We start from the raw sequence: 15752 nt of genomic DNA, 5'->3' as shown, positions 1-15752 counted from the left end.
AAACGGAGTGGACATTCTCAGGAATAAAAAGAAGCAAGTTACTGATGGATTCAACAAGGACGAACCTCTAAAACATTACCCCGAGTGACATACAAAACCACACATTGTATGATTCCTTTACAGTACACGAAAGACGTTGAGTAATTGCCAGGGATGGAGCTGGGGGACGGTGGTGGGCAGAGATGACTGGAAATGGGAACAAGAGAAATTTTGGGGGTTAATGGAGAAATTCCACATTTTAATTCTGGTGGTAGTTACATGACATTTATCACATGATTTGACATTTGTCAAAATTCATTAACTGTACACAGTACAGTTTTAATAAATACATACATCCATAATAAAATTCAGGGTGAATTTTACTGTATGTAAACTATACCTCAAAAAATCTAACAAAAACCCCATTATGGATGGTTAGGTAGAAATACAGTTTTATACATAAATATGTATGGCATATACCATTATAAAATAATAATTTCTCTGGATAATGTGATGATGAGTGATATTTATTTCCTTTCCTATGCTTTTATGTATTTCCCAATTTTTCTACTTTTAAAAATCTGAAAAGTTTGTGTCTATTTTTGATTAAAAAAATGAATGAACTCATCTATCTAACAACAAACTTTTCAGGGCTGAGTCCCACCAGCCCTGAGGCAGAACCTGCCGGAGCACTTCTGTTCCAGCCCCTGCAAGGGGCCTGGCTCTCATAGGTGCTCTGAACGGGTGGTGAGAGGCCTGAGTAGCAAGAAGGACCAACTAGCCCAAGAGTTTTTCAGCTGGGAAAACTGAATCCCAGGCAAAGGAAGCGACTTTGTCAAGTTTGGAAGTGGTCAAAATGAGCCTTAAATCCCAGAGGGCAGTGTTATTTCCAACACGCTGGAACACCTGTGAAAACCCCGAGCTAATCGCTAACCACCCCAGGAGAACTCAAGCTCCTCATGCGCTGAAGATCAGTGACACACGCTCCAGGCCAACAACTCCCACACTGAAGGGAACAGAAGCTCATGTCCAGCTTCACTCATTTTTTTCCAGTATAATCATTGACTTTATATTTTTCTTTACATCTGAAAACACACTTAAATTTTTTAGTTTAAAAATGTTCTTTTGTTTTTATTTTTTATTGAAGTATTGTTTTTATTATTGTTCATTTAATTTTTCTGAACTCACTTTTTAAAACTCTAAATTACCATTCTGAGTACGTGCTCCCACTCCCACCACTGCCGTGGGAGGTCAGGGCCTCCTGGACGCACCCCAGACAGAGGCGCAGCAGGGCTGGATGCCTTGACACGTCTGACCAGAGGCTTTAAGAGCCATCACTGCTTCTTCCAGTCTCTTGCTCCTCCCCTCTACTCTGAGAACAGCATGTTGCAGAGAGGAGCTGCTCCTTCAGCCTGGGTCCCAGAAAGAGATGACACATGGAGCAGGACACTGCCAATGTGCAGTCACCAACTTGGAACTTGAGTGACGTACAATATGGGGGTATTGTAAGCCACTGAGATTTGGGGGATGGTTTAACTGCAGCATTACCCAGCAGAGAGTGATTAATACACCTACTTTAATCTTATTCTCAACAATACTATCTGCTGATATGCTACTATGGTCGAAATTAAAAAATTAAGAGGCCATTTGCATCTCACACTGCCTCATGAGCACACACACCCCATCTTTTGGGAAACACCACTACAGCCAGGAGGGAGTAGACGGGTACCAGAGGAGATGCAGTTAAAGAAGCAGCTCCAAAGGGAGGAGACTCTAGGACCACACAGATAAAATTCAGAAAGCTCTGAATTTTCCCCTAAAAACTATAAGCTGCACCATCAATTTCATCTTTGGCTGTACTCAACGTGTACGTATAACTGCTCTAAAAGTATACACCAATCGTAAGACACATTCAATATTCAGAAATGTTAAAACATGTAGGGAAAGAACATCTAAGATACAAGGGATGTTGGGAAGCACGGGCAAGTCACAGTCAAGGAGACGACCATGTGGCCAACTATCTCCCTAAGCAGTGAAGCTTCATGGGTTAACCTTCCAGCTACTAATTCTTCTTAAAACAGGAACCACTCTGACCACCTAAATAGAAAAGGTCCTTATCTACTCTATGACTTAATTATTTAGATACGCTGCATGATGGATACCATTCAGCTATCTAGAACTTTCACTCAGCTCTATCGCACTCTAATCACTAATGGCCCACTTGTTTGGCTCAGGTAAATTACATTTGCATATGCAAATGATGTCTACTACACACTCTGTACTATTAATGTTATCGCTAATTACATAATAATAGTTACCAGTTTCCACGCGGATCAAACTTACAGTTTTGTAGCTATTAGGGAAATTGTGCTTTGTAATTAAGATAATCCTCATTTCCAGATGCTAATTAACTATATAATAATTAGTCTCATTCACTAATGCAAATTAAGGATTTTCATCTTTATTGATAAAGGAGTTGCTTCTTATCGGTTAAGGAAAGATAGCCCTAGAAATCTTGCAGAGAAATACTTTCCCCCTTCTAAAGGTTAAAAGGTAAATCCATTTTTATCAGTCTCATTTGAGAATGCAAATTAGGTCTGATTAATCAAGTCAAAGATAAATGTGCTAGACTTGTTTCAGGACAGAATGTATAGCTTAACGAGTTCATTTCTTTTCCCTTTATAAATACCCAGATAAACAGAGTCACAAGCAAAAGTCCACCTCCAGGAGTCGTTCATCCACGGTCAGGGGAGAGCTCGGGGATGCATGTCTCTCTACGACTACTTTTTGTTTCCCCTTCAAGGGTCATGGAAGCACCTTGAAGTAGCTGTGTCTTCATGGTTCAGCCGCAATGGGAACGAGCGAGAAAAGGTTTTTGTGAGTAAATACAGAGGAAAAAGGGAGAGCCACATTTGCTAGGATTATTAAGTTTTCTGTGCTCCAAACAGAATACAAACTGGCACCTCCCATCGTGACTAATGAGGGCTGCCTCGGCGAGAACAGAAGGGCTGACAGCCAGCGAGGCCTAGTTGGCAGGCCCCAGCCCAGGCCTCGCCGCATTCATCATTCGCTAAACCAATCCACCAATTCCGCACCACCATTTGTCATTAATTATGCTAATCAGCACACCATTACTCTCCGATGACATCGTAGCTGTTATTAGCTAGTTATGGCTTTTCAAAAGCACAACTTATTGTGCATGCATGGGCTGTGCATGCATTAGCCTACAGGGAAGAAATGTCCAATTATGAAAAGAAGAAATTCGCTATTATCTTTTTATAACAAACCAATTTAGTAATTAGAAAAGTCTCTGAACTCATAGGTTCCTTTTTTTGCCTTCCCTTACAATAACTGAAACCAAAAAAAAAAAAAAAAAGGTGGTTTTCAATATTTCTCTGAAAGGAAAGGAAGTACCAACACAGAGACTTTTCGGCGACGAGTTTGAAAGAGGGGCCTGGGGAGCAACTGTGCACAAGCCCCTGGTGGGCTGGCCTTTTCTCTCCAATTTGAGTTAGCAGGACCACTTTATTATGTATACTTCAGCCGCTACGAATGCCGGGGAGAGGAAAGCACACCCACGTGACCTTTCACAGTTCACTCATGGCAGAGCGAAGCCGTTCGCGTAACGCCACCGGACAGCGCACACCGTACCTGGCAGACGCTTACTCCAGAAGCACGGCAACAGCCCCCCAACCTCCCTGCGCCCCGTGACACGCCAGGAGCGGCTACACCACTCAGGTGACCTTGGAGACGGATGATTTGGCCATATTAGCACCTGTCCTGTGCACGGTTTAGGAGAGAAAAAGGACTGCACTCAGGGCTGGCGGAAGCAGGGAGCCGTCTGGGTCAGGAGCCAGACCATCAGGGGAGACCCTTTCCCCAACTCACAGCCCCCCAGAGGGGCTTGCTCTGACCCTGGCGTGTCAGCAGGGCTAACCTGCAAGCTCTCTGCAAACCAGGCTCTAATCCTAAGTTGTTGTGTTCAGGCTGGAGTCTTTACCACTAGTTTTAGAAGCTTAGTCTGTATTAAGAGCTCATTAATATCATCAGAGTAAATGGGCCTATTAAAACATCTTTAAGCAATATCTGAACATAAATCTCCCTAAACTATATTTAATGACTGTACTTAAGATACATTATATGGAAGTCTTAATGAGACATTAGATAGCATTTTGAAGATTAAAATTAGAGAATCCATATAAAGTCTGTCCACTTAATGTAGCCTTAAGCTATACTGATGAAAGCATTACTACCAAATTATTACTGCATTAGAACAAATATTTTTAATCATGTCTGATTTACACATTCTCTTTTTTATATAATTTTCATCTTCACAAAAATACATTTTGAGTTTATGAAAGAGTGCATGCCAAAGGTTCCAAGGTTTTGAAGTACTCTAGAGGTAAAGCGAACACAGAATTTAGTTAGTACTGCTTACTGAAAGCTCTGGGCTCCGAGTCACATTTCTTTATGTTTGGTTTAATTAGTTATTTCAGTACTACAGGTAGCCAAATACATTTACCTTATGACTTCACTTCCTTCAAGAGCAGACTACAAAGAAAACAGAACTGAACCGAAAACACTGTGAAGCCCAGAATACAGGATAGTGTACACAGTACAATCTACACAGCGCTGGCTGTGGTAACATCTGGGCGTCTAACTGAATCCTTTTCTGGGCCCCGTGGAGAGCCCACACTCCCAGGGAGCACCCCGCCCTGCACTTCGTGCCCCCGCCCTCAGCAGACACAGCTGGACAGACATCCTCTGACCTCTGAGGCCTGTGACCTTTTGTCTGTTTCCCTCAAGCCAGCCGCGGAGGCAGGAGTGAAGTCCTGCTTCTGTTCCAGGGCCCCCTCTGTGAAGAGCAATCAGTGTTGCTGGTAGAAGTTTTTTTTCTTTTTTTAAAGTTTGACTCCCCCAGGGCTAGGGGAATTGAACCTTTTAAACAGATCCAAATCCGCCTCAAGTCTGTTCAAACAATGAAGCGTTCTCAGGGCCCACGGGAAGAGGGATATGGGTGGGAGGAGCTGATGCACAGAACTGAACCACTTGGGGCAAGTGGTCGGTTGGGCCACAGAAAGACCTGCGTGAGTCTCTCTGCATGAGGGAGTCTACTCCATCTAAAATAGAAGCGTGTATCTCGAGTCCATACAAATCTTGATAAGGCTTAATACACAGTGGTCTCTTGAAAACAAGTCGAACTTCAGATTATATATACATAGAAATATTTTTCTTCTTACTTATGTACTGTTTTAAAATACCACACACCCAAACAGGATTCTTCATAAACAGAAAAATCTCTCCCCTTCCCTCTGTTCCTGGAAGGAGTTCTCCCGAAGGAAAGAAACATCATCCACCCCTGCCTGAGGATAACAGCCCCACAATCCCAACGAGGGGTGAGCCTGCCGAGTCCGTCCCATCCCCCCCGCCAGCTGAACTGTGGAGAGAATGTCATCTGAGAACCTGGACAAGGATAAACCAGGATTTGCACAACCTGGACTCGGATCTGACACCAGCACGAGATGCTTCGCAAAAATTGACGCTTTGGAAGCCGTTAGAGATGAATTATCATTGAAGCTTTTTAGACTTTTTTGGTGATACTTTATACCAAAGTATAACTACCTTTTATAAATGCTATTCAATTATGAAAGACTTCCGGGATTATGTAAATCAAGACAAGTCAACCGGTGACACCTTTCTTAATAGAATGAGATTCTCTAGCTTTTTATTTTTTTCCCCTTCACGGGAGAAGAAAGTGGCACAATTTAAATGCTCTGGTCATTAAAAGAAGACCCCTCCTCTCGCATGTAAAAATCTGTAGCAACAAGCCTATTTCCATTCACTTCTCCCAGATATTTTCTCCCCAAAAGGAACTTCTTCATAGTATAATTCTGCATTTTTCACTGTGTGAATTAGGCATTCTTCATAAATAACAGCTATGTTCTATACACAGGAGCTCTTTTTTATTAGGGACACAGTAATGAACAATGAGCAATGTGTTCTATTATTCTTTGTCAAATCACAAAATGCTACATTAGAATAACTGTGCTGGTCAATGTAATATAGTAGATTAAATTCAACTTCTGTGGAAAAACCACTGTAAAACAGCATGATAAGAAGGCTATAAAAAATTTAATTTTACTCCAAACTCCATCACAAAAAAAATGGTGTGAAAAGTAATTTTGCATAATCAGTACACGCCATCTGGAACAATTAACCGATTTCTATAGAACTATGAGGATCAGTCATATCTGCTTATTAAAGATCAGAAATTATACAAGTAATAAATCCTTGAAAAAACTAAGCGTACTCCCGCCTGTCAACGCTATTTTAACTTCAAATACTGAAGAACGCCTGATAAGGCTGAAAAGAAGAGATTAATATATGCAAATTACATCCAGCATTTAAAATCCCCACAACTGTCTCCGGTTTTCTGTCCCTTATTGCTGCCTTTATGTTTTATTCATACACCAACTCACCTGTCACTTCATAAGCTATAATATTATGGGGGTATTATTAAACAGCATAAAGCCGTGCTTTAATTGGAAAGCTTCATTGCATTTTCCAATTATTTGGAGTAAATTAAAAGCAGATGCACATAGTTTAATAAGGAGTCTAATATCAGTTCCGGGAAATCAAAATTCATTGTCATTACTAGGCTGTGATAGTTTTGCAAACTGTACTCAATTTCAGAGGTTTTCAAAAGAAAATCTGTCTATGCAATCTGTTAATTGTCATTCGGTTAATAACTGTTTAAATATCCAAACTACACAGCAGCTTCCTATTAAAAAAAATTAAACTAGGGGGTTTGTGTAAGCCAAAGAACTCCGGGGCTGGGCTGGACTTTGCCGACTTGCCCGTACACCGTGAAACAATGGAGCTGGGAGAAGCCCACCCCGGCGACAGCTTCGCCCGAGGGGAGGACAAAGAACAGTGGTTCTGTACTTGGGCGAGCACCAGGGTTTGCAGCGCTACCAGCCAGCTCTCGGTGGAAAAGGGCAGAAGCCATGTTATAAATTGCGTTTCCAGAGGTCTGCGCTGCTCAGCAAAAAATTAGCTTCCAAAGTTTTAATTGGTCTACCTAAAATAAATCCTTTTTATGAGTGGGTTAACTGATTCAGGATGCAAACATGGAAAAATCAAAGAAAGCAAACGTTGTGACCAATTTGTTTTTTAAAAATGTACCCCCGAAAGGCCATCCCTACTGGTTCACAACCTGGGAGTAGAGTGTCCCCAAGGCCCTGCCCTGCAGGGGCTGCCACGGTGCCTGCAAGTGGACTGACCGCCAGACAAAGGACAGTACTCTAAGCCACTATGGGTTTAAAGAATGAAATCTTAAAGGTTACTCTCCACGAGCGCTCTTGCTCACAGATGTACTGACGTTATAGCTTTGCAGCTACAAGTTGCATACATACAAATACGTGCAGCGAAAGCATTTACAGATGGAAAAGCACAGGGATACTCAAACTAGTACACGTAACCTTTTCATTTTTATACCAAGTGACAGACCTGTTCAAGTCCTAGGTGTGTAAATTATAATAGGACAAGCAGTAATTGACTTTTAAACTCCACCCACTGTGAGGGCTACAATTAATCTGTTTTTAGCATAAGAACTGCCGCTCTGCAAAGTTCATAACTTGTAGGCTCTTCTCCCCAATCCAATTAAAGCCTAAGAGTCTTTCTAAAAGGTAACAGCACAGAATTTATTCTTCATCTTCCGGTTCAAAGGGCAAAGCCGCTAACACCCCAATCATGCAAGGGCAAGCGCCCCCAGACCAGAGAGGACACCAAATGCTTGAACACGAGAGAGCCTTCTGGCAAAACAACCAGAAACTATGCTCAAAGATGAAGATAAAAGCAATTCTTGTGCAGTGATCCAAAAAATAGCATCCCTCTCTCTTTTTTTTTTTTCAAAATTACCTGTTTTAATAAAGTAGACACACTGTGCCAACTGAACCATTTAATTATCTGCAAAAATGATGAATCAAAACAATAGTTTGCAAAAATAAATGACTAACCTCTGATTAAAATGTCTGTCCTCATTAAATCCAAATAAAAGGTACAGTATCTTTTTAAAAAAGTGTAGTCTGAAGAAAGGAGCAATTCCTCAGCATTGAGAGAGAGCCTGGCGTCCTCCCAGGAGACAGGGACATCTAAGAAAGCTGTTTAAACTACTCTCTCAAACTCTGAGAAAGATGGCCTTCGGTGCGCGGCGTGTCCTGTGGCCGCAGAGCTGGCCCTCAGCACAGGCCCCAGCACCTGGGCCCCCGTCGGGCAGCAGCTCTGGAGTGGGAGACTTCAGGATGTGCTCGGTGGGTGGTGTGACTCTCACAGTCCCTTAAACCAAGTCCCCAGCGCACAGCTATGTAAGGATTCTGGGGCAAGGAAAGGGGCTCCCCTCAACCCCGCCTTGCAAAAAGGTCCTGAGATGGGAAGGGCAGGAAAGAAAGAACCACAAACCAAAAGGCAAAGAAGAAAGAAGTCAAACTATTTAGAGGGCTGAGCACAGATACGCTCCGTTCTCAGTCAGAGCTGATTTGATGAGAAGGGAAGGGGAAAATCAGAGGCTTTAAAAATGTTTTACCCGGTAACAGACTAACAGCTCAGGCAATAACTGATTTCTGAACTAGGGTGGAGGACTGGCCTTATGTTACACCAAGAAGTCCCCTGAACTGTGCAGGGTCCCTCCAGGAGTGAGCTCCCCTCTGGCTCTGCCTTGGTGGACCAGCTGCCCCCTCCTGACTGCATTTTAGGTGGGGTTGCAGGGGAGAGGGGCTCCTACTGCTGGCGAATAAGACCTGCACTGCCCAGGATGACAGTGTCTATGACAGTCATCCCAGCTACCACTTCCGGGGGCCCACTGAGCACAAGGCACTTCACATACACCATCCGCAGTCCACAAGATTCAGACTAGGAAACGACTGAAACGTTCCGTAAACTGTCCAAAGTCACGCAGCTGGGAAGGGCGGATACAAAGGGTGGATCTCAAGAATCAATCTAACGACAGACATCACAGAGCGCCTCCCATGGACTAGGCGTCAGACACACACCAGTGAATGAGGCTCGTGTCCTAACCTCCTGAGATGGACCCTGGACTCCAGGAGAGAACTGAGTACTGAACAGGACATTATAACCAAAGACAGATCGCCCTTTTCAGAACCGAGAAACCAACCAGAGGGCTGAAGTTCACAAAGAAGCATGAATAGCCAAGAGGCCTTTGGCCAAAGAAGCTGCCCATGTTGGACTTTTATAAAAGGCCCAACCACCTTTGGCAGAAGAAGAGTGAGCGAGGACTGTGTAATTCACGAGCCGAAGGACCCGCTGACAGGAGTGACACTGGCATTTTGTTAGCGCAGGGCATGTTTAAGGTAAACACAGGAAGCAATGGAACAGAAAGATGGGTGCGTTTACTGCCTCCAGGTAGCAAGCGATTAAGTACTTCTAAGTGTGTCACCAGGAGCGATGCTTAGGGCCAACGAGGCAAGCTTTACTCTCTCATTCAAAATTATGGATGTTGCCTCGCCAGTGGATCATGAGATTGTTCACGCTATAAAACAAGCCAGGCGTGAGAAACCGCTCTCGAACAAAGGATCTCAACCTTGGATGAGAGGTGCGCATCACTCACTGTCTGAGAGACAATCGAAAGACAAATCCGAGGAATAAGGAGCCTCGTTCTCTGGGATGTGTGATAAATACATCCCACGCAGACTCTAGGCCGGAGCACTGAAGATTGTTTTTTAAACATAAATAGGCTAAGACCATCACTGGCCATTAATAAAAGGAGTGGGGGAAATCATTCGGGGTTTAGGACACAGACACCAAGTGCACGACAGCGGGTGGGTTCAAGTGTTCTGCCCACAGGAAAGGTGGCTTCGCTGTTACAAAGCAGGTCAGAATTTCCTTTGTCCTAATGTTAGCAGTTAAATGCACTCGTTCTGATATAAAAGGGAGGATGTTCATATCGTGCGACAAAGGATAACTTTTGATCTCATCACCGAATCCAGTGCAGCCATCCAATTTCTCCCCACGCCCACATCTTTGATCACTGAGTCATCAGGAGTTTAAAGATGCGCACCTGGAATCTGATCCTTGCGACTACTGTCGGTCAGCAAGGCTAGGGTGGGGAACTCAGGGAGCTGGAACCAGAAGGAGGGAGGCTGGGGCTAGGAGCTGACGGGGACCCACAGGGTCTGGAATGGCTCAGTGACCTTGGCAGAGGCTGGCAACACAGGAGGCCCAATCGAGAGAATGAAGCTTCAGAGCAGGTGGTACTGAGGTGACTGTCAGCTCGAATAAGAGCCCTGTGGCAGGCAGGGTGCAGAGAGCTGGGACAGTGGGGGCAGAAGGCCTACAGTTCAGTCCCACGAGTGTAATGGTGTTTGTGGGCCACCCGCTGTCACCATAGGGCTATGGGGAGACCACAACAAGGGGACATCCAGGTGCCTGGCGCTCCCCCAGACAAAAGTCTCCAACAGCAGGAGCAGCGGTAGCCCTGCCTACTGATGGGGAGGGGGTTCCTTGAGGCACGTGGAGTATATCCCCTTTCCTGCTGGGGAAAGGATCCGAGAAGGGGCGGCTGGGAGGGGCTCTGGAATGATCACAGTCACTGCAGCGCACCTGCAGCACCTTCCACATACCAGGCTCGGTTCTACTCCTCACCACCAGCCACAGTCATCCCTGTTTAATAAGGAAAGTAAGGCCCAGAAAGCTTAAGCTGGCGTCACTCACATTTAAGTGAGGGGCTGTGTGCTTACCCATCCACTGTCCTGTCCAGCAACAGCCAATGGGAGCCCCACCCCATGGACCGGGGAGCCATCATCAGTCAAGCATCAATGGCCTCCCTCTGAAGAGGTCCCAGACGTGGTGGTCCAGGGAGTCCTCTGAGGCTGAAACGACGCTGAGACCTCTTACACAGGCGAGTCCTTGCACACTCCACTCTAGGTGTGTGTCCCCCCAGCTCCATTTGACCAAGGGAGGGAAGTGGTCATGCAGCCTGAAGGGGTGTCCTCCGCACAGTGGCTGGGAGCTCTGGGCCTGGCGGGGCCTGAATCTCAGCCCTCCCACTGACTAGTGGTACAACTGGGGACAAATCACACGCTCTCAAACCTTAGTTTTTCCACCTGTACGATAAAGACACTTATAAAGCTTGAAACAAGGCTCGAGCATGGGAGCGCAGCAACACTGGCAGCTGTGCTGTGTCTGTAACACAGAGATAATAGGAGTACTAGGACAAATCCTAAAGGGTTTTTGTCAGGTTTTCTTGGTGAGGATTTGTTGGGATTAAATGACAAAATGCATGGAAAGGGCTTACTACAGAGTCTTGTACGTGGTAAGTGCTCGGGGAAGGTTAGGTATTATTAAAATAAATTAATATAATCCATTTTAATAAAAGCAAAACACAACTTCAGTTCCCTAAACGTGTTTAAAGAGGTGACCTTAATTACATCATTTTCCCTTCTCAGCTGATAAGTCTGTTATTGCCAGATAGAAAAAGAAACAAAAGGCTAGTTTGATAGGAGCTGCCCCCAGGCAGGAGTGTTTGGTAAACCAGACTACTCATTCTCCCCAGAGAGAACCTCTGGAGAAGTGCGAAGAGCAGAAGAAGAGCTGGGATTAAGCGCCTTCCCTTTGTCCTCAGCGTTTCTCTGCCTAGGCCTTTAGAAAGGAACACAGTCACGCTACCTACCAGGAAGGGAATCATGATGGGGAAATGGAGGCATCTTTCTGCTTAAAAACTAGACAAAGAAGATAAACAAGCAAGGAGAAAGGTGTCAGAAAGTTGGTTTTCCTATCACTGTTTCTGTCTGGGAACTTCACAGTCAAGGCAGCATTTGGATGGAATTTCTCTGAAGTCCGGGGGCAATCAGTGCACGTTTGCTGGTAACACCTCAGGTATCCCAGCCCGCAAGCCCCCCAGGCTCCTTCCTGCACATCCCCAACCCGGGGAGGTGGGGACTGCCACTGCTACCTTAGATACCAGACAATGCCTGACACAGACGAAGCTGCCAAAAATATTAGCTGAACGACTGTTATGTTTGCATTATCGATGCTGTACTGGACTCACTGATGTTGAGAGATGAGGGAATTTAGATCCAGAAAGTCTTGGTGCGGTGCCTGACATCACGGGGCCGGCCAGCGGGAGAACCAGGGCCCGCGCCGGCTCTTCGGCTCCTGCCCGGCTTCTCTCCACCACCTCACCTGAGGATTTAAGAGGTGATGGATGTGGCCCATTAAACTAGGGCCGCCTCAACTCCGTCATGCTTAAAACCCAAGAGAGGGCGAGAGCACAGCGGGGGTGGCCACCTCTGAAGAACACTGAAGTATCTGTCACCTAATAATACTTTTATTTTTCACGATGACGAAACTGGAAAAAGTCTTAACTTTCTCCTGCTGGTGGAGCACAGGAAAAGCAGAAATGAAAGCCTGCAGCGGAAAGCGGGCCTCCAGCACCTTCCCACCCCCAAACCAAAGGCACACTGGAAGATTTTATGGAAGTCGCCGGCTCACTCTGCCAAGGGCGTCTTTCCTTCCTGCCCCCGAGTCATCACTCCGTCACCTTCCCAAGAAAGGGCTCATGGGCTGCTTGCCACGGAAAACAGCCCACGTCTAAGTGACGATGCAGGACACAAAGTCTCGGTTTCAGGGGTCACCGAAGTAAGCCAGTGTCTCTGAACTGACCGAGGAAGACATCTTCTCTGAGCACTGTGACTGCTGAGATGTAATCTTATATATAAAATTAAATGAGGCAGCACAGGGCTAAGAAGATGAGCCAGTGTGTTCTGAGTGCTAATTCTCAACAAACCTCTGTGCTACTGCTGTGATCACAGCCCTGGAGGGGAGGTGAATTTGGAGAGAAGTGACACGCTGCATTGCTTCCAGATTTATAAAACATTCTTATATACCCTGGATCCTCACAACAATCTTGGGACGGTAGGGGGTGGTTTCTGAATTACTTTACAGGGATGAATAACTTAACAATAACATCGAGTAACTTGCCTGGGTAACACAATGCAGGGCCCTTGCATAGCTCTAGTGGGGAGCCATTCACGTGTTGTGCAGTGCACAACCTGTGCAGCCATTCATGGTGGCTCCATGTGATGGTCACACACACTTCTGACCCCAGATGTCCCGTCAGTCGCATGCTGAACCTCCTTCCACAGGCTTCCCATGCCCTCAAAGAGGGAACATGGCACACGGCAGCTCTATCTGCTGAATAAATAGAGAAATAATCTTTCTCTTCTCTTTGCCTTTAATTATATCCTCATTGATTCAAAAAGGATTGAAGACAGCCTCTATCCTTCTTTTAAACATAGTCTCTGACGTCTCCAAGTGCTCACAGGTGAAAGCCCTCCAACACGACGTAGTGTGGGAGTAAAACAGGATGGGAGCATCCCCAGCTGGACGGGAATCAGAAAAGCTTCACAAAGGAGGGAGTGCGGGAACAGGCCCTCAAGGATGGGTCAGCAGAGAAGGTGGGGGAATCTAGGCCATGGGATTGGCAGGGGCAAATGCACAGAAAGACACAAAGGTGAGGACACAGGGAATGACCCAGGCTGGTGGGCACAGGCGAAGAGAAACAGGGAGAAGACACCAGACAGGTGGAGACTGGCCACTGCCCGCCGCAACGCTGGGCAGGTGAGGGATGAATGAATGCAGTCAGCAGAGGGCTGGGGCTGGTGTGAAGGTCTGATCTGAGGAGTGGAAGATGAGTCTGCCATCTGGGCAACTGGACTGAGGACTAACAAGGTGGGTCAAGGAAGATGGCCAAGCAAGAGCGAGGCACTGACGCCTGGAACAAGTCAGCCCCGTAAGTGGGGATGCAGGAGAACAAAGAGGACCACACTCGAAGCTCAGGTCTGGAAGATGCGCCGGGGGAACTGGACATAGCTATGGACTTCATCCATCACAGAAGGATGAACCGGAGCCCAGCTGAGGAGTTTTGGGGTCTCTCTCTGCAAAATCCTAGCAGAGGGACTAACAGAGCAGAGGACCTCCAGGAGGCAAGTGTTCCCCAAGCGCCCTGTGCGTCTGCCCGCACACGCTGTTCATTAACTCCGGTGACACAGAGACCGCGGCGGGTGTGTGAGAGCACGTCCAATTAGCCAGGCCTACATGAATATTTGCACTCTTAAATCTTTTGCATTTCGAAAGGGTTAAAGCTTATTATTAGCATATAATTTACAGTCCTTTCTCCCAGGAAAGGAATAATGCACAGTAAATGCCACATTCATTTTAATAATACATGTTACAGTCTGTGCCCAACATCTGCACAAAGGTAAAGGAGACAGATTTTTTTGACGTGTCCCACTCTGCCATCTAAACACAGGCTTTTTGTTTCTTAAGTGACGGAAGGTTTAATCAAGAAAGCAGGCAATTCATCAATCGAAACAAGGCAGCGTGTGAGCGCCTGACAGCACACACATGGTTGTGTACAGAGCAAACCTGGCCACCTGTCACCCGCACCTTTACATCAGGATGTACAGATACACTGCGCCATCAAGTCCCCACCCGCTCCCATTCATTTCTGCTTTTTCTTAATTCTGTTTTTCCTTGTGCTCGATTTTGTTGTCAGGGCAAGAGTAGATGGATAGACAAGGGACATGGTGGCTGTTAGAGGGGATGACAAAATTTATGTGCCTTTAAAACGACTTATTTCCTCCTTGATTTGAGCACCATCATTATAAATATTTTTTCACTTCATTGAGGAATTTCCCCATATGCTACTATCTGGGGCTGCGTCAAACTGATGTCCCTCCCTCGCATCCCTGCCACCCTCCCACACACTTGCCCCCCACCTCTCCGACCAGTCCTAGGTGAGCCTGAAAATCCTCAGCAGAGGATAAAGGAAAGCGGGGGTCTGAAGTTCAAGGCCACATAAGCTGCGTGAACATGTCCATGAATGACAGAGGCCACAGGGGTACCTGCGAACACAGAGAGGGCCTAACGTCACTCCAGGGCTGCCCTGCCTTTGTGGCTATCAACCCACTCGCAGGCTGACACTCACTTCAATACACGGGAAAAGGAGAGCCACACACACACAATACACACGCACACTCTGCAGGTTAATACCATAAATGTTACACGCGGAGCAGCTGTTGGTTAGAACACCTTACGCAGAAAAGAACAGCATATCTCACGCACCCTATTGTTTTAGTCTTTTGTTTTTCGTTTTCTAAGCTGGCGGTGCCTTATGATCATTAAAGTAATAAGTTTATTTTCAATTTTTCAGGTGAAATTTTTTTTTCCCTAATTAAAAGACAGAAATAATGTAATCACTAGAAATGAAAGGAAAATGTTTATAATTGTTTAGTATGCTGCAGATGAGTTTTTAAATGATCACACTGTAAAATATACAGATTCTTTTTCATAGTAAGATGAAGAGCTGGTAGCAGAAATTCTATCCAATTGGATGAAATATATAAATCATGAATTTCATAATACTGATAATTAAATGTCCATCTTCCAATTTAAATGAGGACTAGATTAAAACTGCATGGAGAAGGCTGATATTCAGAAATCATTAATTATTTTTAATTGCTTTGCGCTTTCCTGGTCTGATTTCAGAGTTACACGGCTCGTACAGGGTTCTCTATTTCAGATAAAATCCTTCTCTCTGCACAAGTGTTGTGGCTAAACTGACTGGCCGATGGGCTCAGACTTGTCCATGCTCACACACTTCCTGGTGTCAAACATTTTGAAAAAGGGGGTTGTTTTTTAAGAGGGAACAGCTGTGGAGGGCAATAAGCTGGTTTTTCTAGCAATCAAAAAGAAAA

At 45.4% G+C, this 15752-nt stretch overlaps 1 protein-coding gene across 6 annotated transcripts in view; it reads right to left on the bottom strand.

Annotated features, from left to right (window-relative positions):
- The window catches only part of MVB12B (multivesicular body subunit 12B), a 164542-nt gene that overhangs the window by 52457 nt on the left and 96333 nt on the right, over positions 1–15752 (bottom strand). Inside the window, exon 9 of one of the 6 annotated variants that reach the window (XR_006725314.2) lies at positions 12044–14900. The exons of the other annotated variants lie outside the window; for them this stretch is intronic. The gene's annotated coding sequence lies outside the window, so the exon portion shown is untranslated. The remainder of the gene's footprint in view (positions 1–12043; positions 14901–15752) is intronic. 6 annotated transcript variants of the gene reach the window in all.

Source organism: Camelus bactrianus, chromosome 4 (genome assembly GCF_048773025.1).
Source record: "Camelus bactrianus isolate YW-2024 breed Bactrian camel chromosome 4, ASM4877302v1, whole genome shotgun sequence".
Taxonomy (NCBI): domain Eukaryota; kingdom Metazoa; phylum Chordata; class Mammalia; order Artiodactyla; family Camelidae; genus Camelus; species Camelus bactrianus.
The sequence above is the reverse complement of the archived record's forward strand: the minus strand, read 5'-3'. Positions and strand labels throughout refer to the sequence as shown.